This window comes from Cryptotermes secundus, unplaced genomic scaffold (assembly GCF_002891405.2).
Source record: "Cryptotermes secundus unplaced genomic scaffold, Csec_1.0 scaffold1090, whole genome shotgun sequence".
Classification (NCBI taxonomy): domain Eukaryota; kingdom Metazoa; phylum Arthropoda; class Insecta; order Blattodea; family Kalotermitidae; genus Cryptotermes; species Cryptotermes secundus.
This window is the reverse complement of record NW_019734379.1, coordinates 1,367,534-1,376,070: the sequence shown is the minus strand read 5'-3', so window position 1 is coordinate 1,376,070 and position 8,537 is coordinate 1,367,534. Positions and strand designations below refer to the sequence as shown.

Here is an 8,537-nt window from a genome sequence, read left to right as displayed (position 1 = left end):
CCAGTCACTGTACCGACTACGCTATCCCTGTTCCTCGAACAGGATGGGATATTGAAGTTTTAAAATTTAGTGTTTTCATATCCTAGTGATGGAGGCAGCAAATGCCTTCGAAACATTGGTAACTTTATACCAGATTACAGGGCGTCATTGAACAACTGGGTGCAAGCAGTGACTCTTCAGACTTAATGTATATTCGGTGGTACTAGAGCCAAGATCGAGGTCTGATCATGTTGTGTCCTTCTGAAGTACAGCATCGAGCTAAATAATGTACAACAATCCGGTTCTTACCTCACAGGAAACACTACATCTCTGTCTCAATATAAATACAAATGTTCACAGGTTGTATTGTGTGTGACAAGCATTTGGAGAACACTGGCTTATGGGGTATGTCGCCGTGTACTCCTTTGAAATTCAACTGACGTTTCGGAGGAACATATCAACTCTATTTTCAGGGTCGAGGAATAAGCCGAGACATTTTACTCCTTCTTCCTATATAATCCGAAATTCCGGTTAGTCGATTTTTCTGCTTGCCACCTGCTTTCACGCGGGTGTCTTTCCCGGCTTATTCTTCGACCCTGATGATGGAGACGGTATGTTCCTCCGAAACGTCGGTTGACTTTCAACGGGCTACATGGCGGTATATCCAAGAAGGCAGTACTCTTCATAACCACCTCTGTGAGAATCTCAAATCCTAAATAAGTTTTTTTTTGTGCAATTGAAGCTTGTTAGTATGGCAGGACGAGAGATCTTTTCGGAGGTACGAAAACATCTATCCTTTTCTTTCTTGAAATTATGCCTCGGGTCACACCAACCTGCCAGTGGTGGGTTCTACCTTCACTGTCGCTCTCTGTTACCCTGGTTTTCCTCCTTTCATACAGTCTGGGAAAGAGAAGGGATTTATTTGTCTCTTAACAGCCTTGAAACGGTAAACAAAGCTGGGTTTGTGAAGTAACCTCGGGGTTGTTCTGTTGCGGACAAGAGCACTACGATCATTTGTGTTAGAGCCAGTGTATGCACTTGTTACTGTGCGCCTTTCGGACCTCTGCGGACTCCTTCGCTACAGGTACAATACTGAAGTGCACTTAACGTGTTTCTTTACGAACTGGTGACATGTTAATGTAGGAATATTGTAGTTAAAATTATATTTACGTACAATAGTGTACAAAATTTTGCCTGTTCTTCTGTATGTGTGTGAAACTTGGTCTCTGACATTAAGAGAGGAACATAGACTGAGGGTGTTTGAGAACAGGGTGTTGAGGAGAATATTTGGACCAAAGAGAGATGAAGTCACAGGAAGTTGGAGAAAACTGCATAATGAGGAGCTTCATAACTTGTACTCTTCTCCAGATATAATTAGATTGATCAAGTCAAGGAGGATGAGGTGGGCAGGTCATGTAGCACGAAAAGGGGAGACGAGGAATGCGTATAGGATATTGGTGGGAAAGCCAGAAGGAAAGAGACCACAGGGAAGACCAAGGCGTAGGTGGGTGAACAATATTAGAATGGATCTTAAGAGAGATAGGATGGGATGGTATGGATTGGATAGATCTGGCTCAGGATAGGGACCAATGGAGGGCTCTTGTGAACACGGTAATGAACCTTCGGGTTCCATAAAATGCTAGGAAATTCTTGAGTAGCTGCAGAATTGGCGGCTCCTTCAGAAGGGCTCAGCTCCATGAGTAAGTAAGTAAGTGTACAAAAATGCCGATCACAGTGGCCGCACCGTCTAAGGCATAAACTGTCTTTGCCCTATCGAGCATTGAGATCGTGTATTCGAATCCCGCTCGAGGCATGGATATCTGTGTGCGTTTTTCTTTGTGTTGTTCTGTGTGTGTACGTAGCCTTGCGAAGGAATGATCCTCCGCCTAAGGAGTCATAACGAACAGTGTATGCGAAAAAGTGGCCAATGTCCACAAGGGCTGTAGAGCCATAGATAGATAGACTACGAAAATTACTAATATTCGAGAAGAACAGTTGGCTAGTAGATGACTTGTAAGAGTTCAGGTTCTCGAACCGGCGGTTATGAAGATTTCTGTCTTCAGTGATATAACACCATGTAGTCCACTGAAAGTCAACGGACGTTTCGGAGGAGCATGTCACCACCATCAACAAATTGGAACAATAAGCCAAGAAGGCTACCTATGTGAAGCCCTGCTTGCTGCCTGCTTAACGCTCATTTCTTACTTGGTTTATTTTTCGACCCTGATGATGGAGGCGATATATTCCTCCGATACGCCGGTAACTTTAACGGACTACACGGTGTTATATCCCTAAAGACAGAACTCTTCACTTATTATTATAAAAGACCTGAAAGGGATTTCATGTAAGAGAAAGGTTTAGAATGAACCCTGTAGATGAATATATCAACTAAATTTATTTTCTTTATTTGTATTATGAAAACTGGCAACATTGACATCACGGCGACCAGATAAAGGCATTTGTGAATTGGAAATTGAGTTGCGTTAACAGGGCTGCAACAAGGTAAACAGACTACAATTCGTATTATGGAAATATGCTTCTATTATGTTAAAATCTACACGGACAATGTGCCTTACGCTTTAGAAACCTGAATATGACCATCAGACATTAATATTGACTCTCTGATTATAATATTAACATAGGATGTTTGAATATATTGGTATAGAATATTTTACTCAACTTGTTTAAACCTACGTCACTTCGTAATATAATCATTTTGAGTTAAAATCAATTCGAAGCTTTCGTTCTAAAATAAACTCTAGGCTGTACATTCAGTACATACGGTACATCAGTAACTGTAGAATCAGTGGTGACCAGCGGGTGGCTTGTATTGAACTGTGCAGTACAGGCCTGTATATTGTTACCTCTTGTGAAGCCCACAGAATGTTTCACCTACCTGTTTATAACCATTTCGTGTCGAGGCCATTTTGAAATTTGCTTACAAACACGAAACTACCTGAAGGGCATTTTGAAATGGAGATAGCATGTTACCCTGAAGCGTTGGTAAACAAATAACCTGACTACACGGTGTCATAACCAAGGAGACCACAGTATAAACATGGTACATGTACTCGTGATGACACTTCTATACAGAGTGAGAAGTGAATGGTAGTGAGAGAGCCAGTAGAGGGAGAGTTACCTTTCCTCCCCTAAGTGGGGGCCCCATTTCAAAACACGCATAACTTGGAAAGAACCAAAATATGGTCATGGATACTACTGACGGGGCTCGAAACTAAGAAAGACTGCGTAAGATTTGATATTTTTCACGGCGGTGACTATGAAGAATGTCGTCTTCTGGGATGTGGCGCCGTTTAGATCTTGTATGAACCGACCTTTCGGACTGAGTCTGCAGCCACCTGCTCAGTCTGGTTCCTCGGTCGCGGATTTTTCTACCGTAAAGATTGAGGCGATACGTTCCACCGAAACGTCGGTTCATACAAGATCTACATTGCGCCACATCCCAGGAGACTGCATGCTTCAAGAAAGACTGTGCTGGCGAGAACCAGCAGCAATTTACTGGACTGGAGTCTTCTGTATTTGGTTAAATTACATTTTTATCTTTTATTTGGTGCAAGATCAGGAAATGAACACATAATGAAGAAGACGAGGCTGTCTCGAAGGATCTGAAGTTGTGTAGCCTGATAGAAGTTTACCGACGTTTCGGAGAAACTGACGTCAGTACTCGAGGAACAGCACCAGTGTACCTTATCGACATGACGTCATGTCATTAACTAGAGAAGATGTGATAAGACGCAGACACATGCTACTTCGGTGTGAGGACTCGAGTCTGAATCACGAATGAAGCTTGTCTTGATGCTTGTCTTGACGCAGTTAGTGTGCGGCCGCACTAAGATGTTACATGTTTTTTCTTTAAACACATGCACACCGTTGCACTAAGGTTATTCAAATAGGTTCCCTCAATACACTCTATGCTGTGACGCAAATCAGGTCTTCGAGACCTTTCGGAGCGTCAATGAGTCTACACAAAAATGTTCACGTCATGGATAATCGGTGTGTTATATTAAGTTTATTAAATCAGGTAATAAGCTATTTGTACACTAACTATCTACGAGTAAATAACTTCTGGGAGCTGAGCCCTTCTTCAAAAGCCGCCAGTTGTGCAGCTACTCAAGAACTTCCCAGCATTTTACGGAAACCGAAGGTTCATTACCATGTTTACAAGAATCCTCCACTGGTCCCTATCCTGAACCAGATAAATCCAATCCATCCCATCCCATCCTATCTCTCTAAGATCCATTTTAATACTGTCCACCGAACTATATCGTGGTCCTCCTAGTGGTCTCTTTCCTTCTGGCTTTACTTTTCCGCAGTCCTTCCTGCAAATACCGGAATATTATTTGTAGGCCACGACCACTTCGTTCAACATTATTTCATTATTTACTAATCGACACAGTGTAGTCTTGAGATGTTTACAGATTCGTTAAATAAACTGCAAACCTTGAGCGTTGGCCCGTCCAGTCTGCGACACTAGACTCGACTCGACTCGACTTACATTCTGGACACTTTCATCTCGAATCTTATCCGGGTCTCTGTTTTCCTTGACAGATTTTTTGCAAACATTTTCAGCCTTAAAGTGAATTTCAGCATAGTATATTCCTATAAGCCTCACCTTTCTGCCAGAAGCCGACGACTATCGTCTTATCATATTCGACGCTAATTAGGTCTAATCTTCAGATCTTGAATTATTGTCCGTAAAGAACCCAAGGGCCGGTCACGGTAGCCCAGCTGTCTAAGGCATGCACTGTCTTCGCTCGCTCGAAAGCCGGGATCGTGGGTTCGAATCCCACTCAGGGCATGGATGTTTATGTGCGTTTTTCTGTGTTTGTGTACAGGTAGAGGCCTTGCGACGAGCTGATCACCCGCCCAAGGAGTCCTACCGCATGTGTAAGATCTAGAAAAACCGAAGTGAACGGAGTTCATGGAGGTAAGCCTAGGCCCACTGGGGCTGTAGTGCCAAGGGGGGGGGAAGTGAAATTATAGCAGAGCCGTTTGGTTTTCGGAACATAGTGTGGTAATCATTTAGAAGTTGCGGGTTAGGAAAACAGACCTGGATATTAGAGTTTATTTAGTGCACGTCACGAATTAACAACGGATGTAGCTTGCACTTGAATTAGAAAAAGAGTGACATATGTCCGCGGTATTTGTGTCCAATCTACTTTCATTTGTTTTGGCACATTGCGTTCTCATTCTTTGGAACATTCCATTGAATGAAATTTCTTATACGAGCGTTGTTTAATAATCATTAATCACGTCTCATCGGAAGCTGTTTCACTCCGTCCCGCGGTTACGGTTCTATGGAATTGATGTACACGCCACGGAAACTTCTGAAGATATTGGATTTTTTTTTCAAACCATTATTAAGAAATTCTTAAGATGGAATGAATACTTTCTTCTTAATCCGTTCGTGTACGGCGTCAAGATAAAGAAAGTGTTAAATAAAATAGGCCTACCTCCATGAACTTCTCCATTCACTTCGGGTTTTCTAAATCTTACACATGGAGTAGGACTCCTTGGGCGGGTGATCAACTCGTCGCAAGGCCTCTAACTGTACACAAACACAGAAAAACGCGCACACAAACTAAACATCCATGCCCTGAGTGGAATTCGAACCCACGATCCCGGTTTCCAAGCGAGCGAAGACAGTACATGCCTTAGACCGCTCGGCTACCGTGACCGGCCGTGTTACCCTTTACCGATCGAATCTCCCGGACTCCAGTTTCGTGTTAAGGGCATCCCAGGATCGGACTCCAAGCTATACTGACATGACGATTGCGTGGTTTACATCAGTCCTTCCAGACAGATCTTGGGACACTACCACAAATTAGGTTACGGCCACTTCCTACAACATGATTAAAAAAGGTAAAGTTGTTCCTGTGCTTAACTAATTAAGCACCGGGCCATGAGAGCATATGTGGGAGTGGCTGTATAGTTCCACATTTTCTCGACCTCGGCACAAGTTGGAGGTGAGTGGCCAGCTTCACGCTCCGGCTACTTAACCCGTCGGGAAACAGCCACCGGTACCCTTTGGCTAGGAGGTTGAGTGGACGACAAGACCCCACCGGAACTCGAACTCCGACCTGTCGGTTATCAAGCCCATAGCTAGTCGCCATACCGACTGCGCTATCCCGGCTCCTTCCATTCCAATTAATTCTTTAATAAAACATACCTATGTGTTACAAAGTGGCCACTTCGCCATATTGCCTCGTCTCGTTACCTCTGTCAAATGTAGACAACAGGCACTGAAGGCCCATAGGGTTGTAAAACGTTGAGGCTCCTACATTTTCTCTAGACAGTCGGGTCACAGATGGCGGTCAGGTTGTCAGCCTTACGCGCCGGCCGTCCTTTGCCCCCAGGAAGATCCCTGGTACTCATTTCTGTTAGCGGCTGAGTCGACCCCAGGGCCATAGTGCGGTCAGTTGAAAAGTCCAATGACCCTATCGGGATGAGGGATCGAAGGAGGAGGCGGACACTATACTAAAAACGAAAAACTGCCCATAGCGGAAATTTCTTTTGGTTGCGTGAATTTAGCGCAGATATCGGTATAAATCCACCTGAAAGAAGCGGAAACTGTCTAACGCGAAAACAGAAAATAAGCCGAAGACTTTAACGGAAAATACGAGATTTTCTTCCAGTACTATATGAATTATATTTCTATTACCCCGTACTGTACTTCCCTTCTGACTGCACCCTTTTATTTCTGTCGTTCACTCACGGATAGCTCTGTTCTGCAGCTAGCTAAGTGCCGGCGTGGGGACGGAAGGGGGACAGTTGCCCTTGGAAATGAACTAGTGCCGAGGTCAAGAAAATGCGGAACTATACATCCACTCCCCTATACGCCTTCATGGCGTAGTGCTTAATTAGTTAAACACAGGGACACCTTTACCAACTTTTAAAAGTCTCATATTCCGAACGGTTTCCTAGATAGAGCTATTTCACTGTCCAGTAAACTGTACACTGTACAGACAAGCAACACGCCATGTCCTCACACGAGTTGCAAAGTGCTCTGATGTTGACGGTTCAATTTTCGGAAATGTATTATGCGGATAACCTTTCCTCCTGGGACAATTTGTGTAATGTGATTGAAACAATTCAACTCATATGAAGCATATGAAGTAATATAAGTAAGAAAAAGCTTCAATGTAATTTAAAGTAAAAGTAAAGTAAAGTTATCCCTGTAACAGGCCGTGGAAGCCCAGAGGGCTGTGAGAGGTTGAGGGTCCCACATTTTCTAGACAATCGGCTCATAGATGGAGGTAAGGTTGTCAGCCTTACGCGCTCGCCGCCCTTTAGCCCCAGGAATATTCCTGGTACTCATTTCTGTTAGAGGCTGAGTCGACCCCAGGGTCATAGTGCGGCCGGAGGGATTAGGTCAATTGAAAAAATCCAATGACCACATCGGGACTTGAACCCGCGACCTTCCGGCTTGTAGCATAGTGCCCCAACCAACTGCGCTACAGCTTGCCCCCATGTAATTTCACGTACCGCTGTAAAATGGAAAATGGCTACAACAGGAAAGAAAACCGATTCCATGCCGTTCCGTCTTGTACAGGTTTTACTTCATATATTATATTTCAGTATCCTGTTGCACTGGCTAACGATTTAATCTGAATGGGAATTCTTGAATGTGCAACTTCTTGTCATGGTCGCAGGCCCTTGATGTGTTACGTTGTTCCTTTTCGTCTATAAATATTACATGTACAACATGTTTCGACCTTATAATGTGATTCCTGCACTTCATTTATATTTCTAGTTCGTTGTTCTGAAACTTGATTAAAACTTGTTCCATTTATTGTTTAGAACTTATTCTTTTCAGTTGATTCAATTCAACCTCTTTAACTAGAAAAAGCAATACAGAGCAGCATGTACGTAGAAGTACATACCTGTTCATGATCTAATTAAGGTCGAAACATGTCGTACAACTCTCATTTATATAGGACGGAGGGACGGCGGCCGGATTATGAAGCTGCCCACTCACCTCTACCTAGTGCCAATGCTAAGAGTGGTGGAGCTGCACCTCCACTCTCCCATACGTCTTCATGACGTGCGTAATTAAGTACAAGGACAACTTTACCGTTACCAGCAATGTGGATTTAAGCCTGTTTAGTCTGAATGTTTTTTTATAGACTTTCTGCGTCTTTATACTGTCTTTATGTTCTGGTCAGCGTAGCACGTCGGCCATTAATTGACCTATTGTACCAGCCGCGGATGATAGATGGGTATGGGGCATTTGGTAGAATGAGAATTGGCAGGGGAAACCGAAGTACTGGTCCCAGTAGTGTAAGCTATTGACCTCTTCAGCACTGTCGAGACCGGCTACGGGGTTCACGCATTCTCTCCAGTGGACACCGGGAGCTCTTACCCTCGACGTGAAGTGGCAGGGGCATGAAACTGACCACTGAACCTCCACCTAGTGTCGAGGTTAAAAGAGTTCGTGGAGCTGTACCAACAGTACCTCGTTTGTGATGGACATAGTGACGCTGGGGCAGGATTTCTCCTAGTACTTCGGTTTCCCCTGCCAATCTTCATTCCAACAAATT

At 43.9% G+C, this 8,537-nt stretch overlaps 1 protein-coding gene across 1 annotated transcript in view; it reads left to right on the top strand.

Annotated features, from left to right (window-relative positions):
* The first annotated feature begins 984 nt into the window (after window positions 1-984).
* LOC111868947 overlaps window positions 985-8,537 on the top strand; it is a 32,184-nt gene continuing 24,631 nt past the window's right edge. Inside the window, exon 1 of the mRNA XM_033753250.1 lies at window positions 985-1,063. The gene's annotated coding sequence lies outside the window, so the exon portion shown is untranslated. The remainder of the gene's footprint in view (window positions 1,064-8,537) is intronic.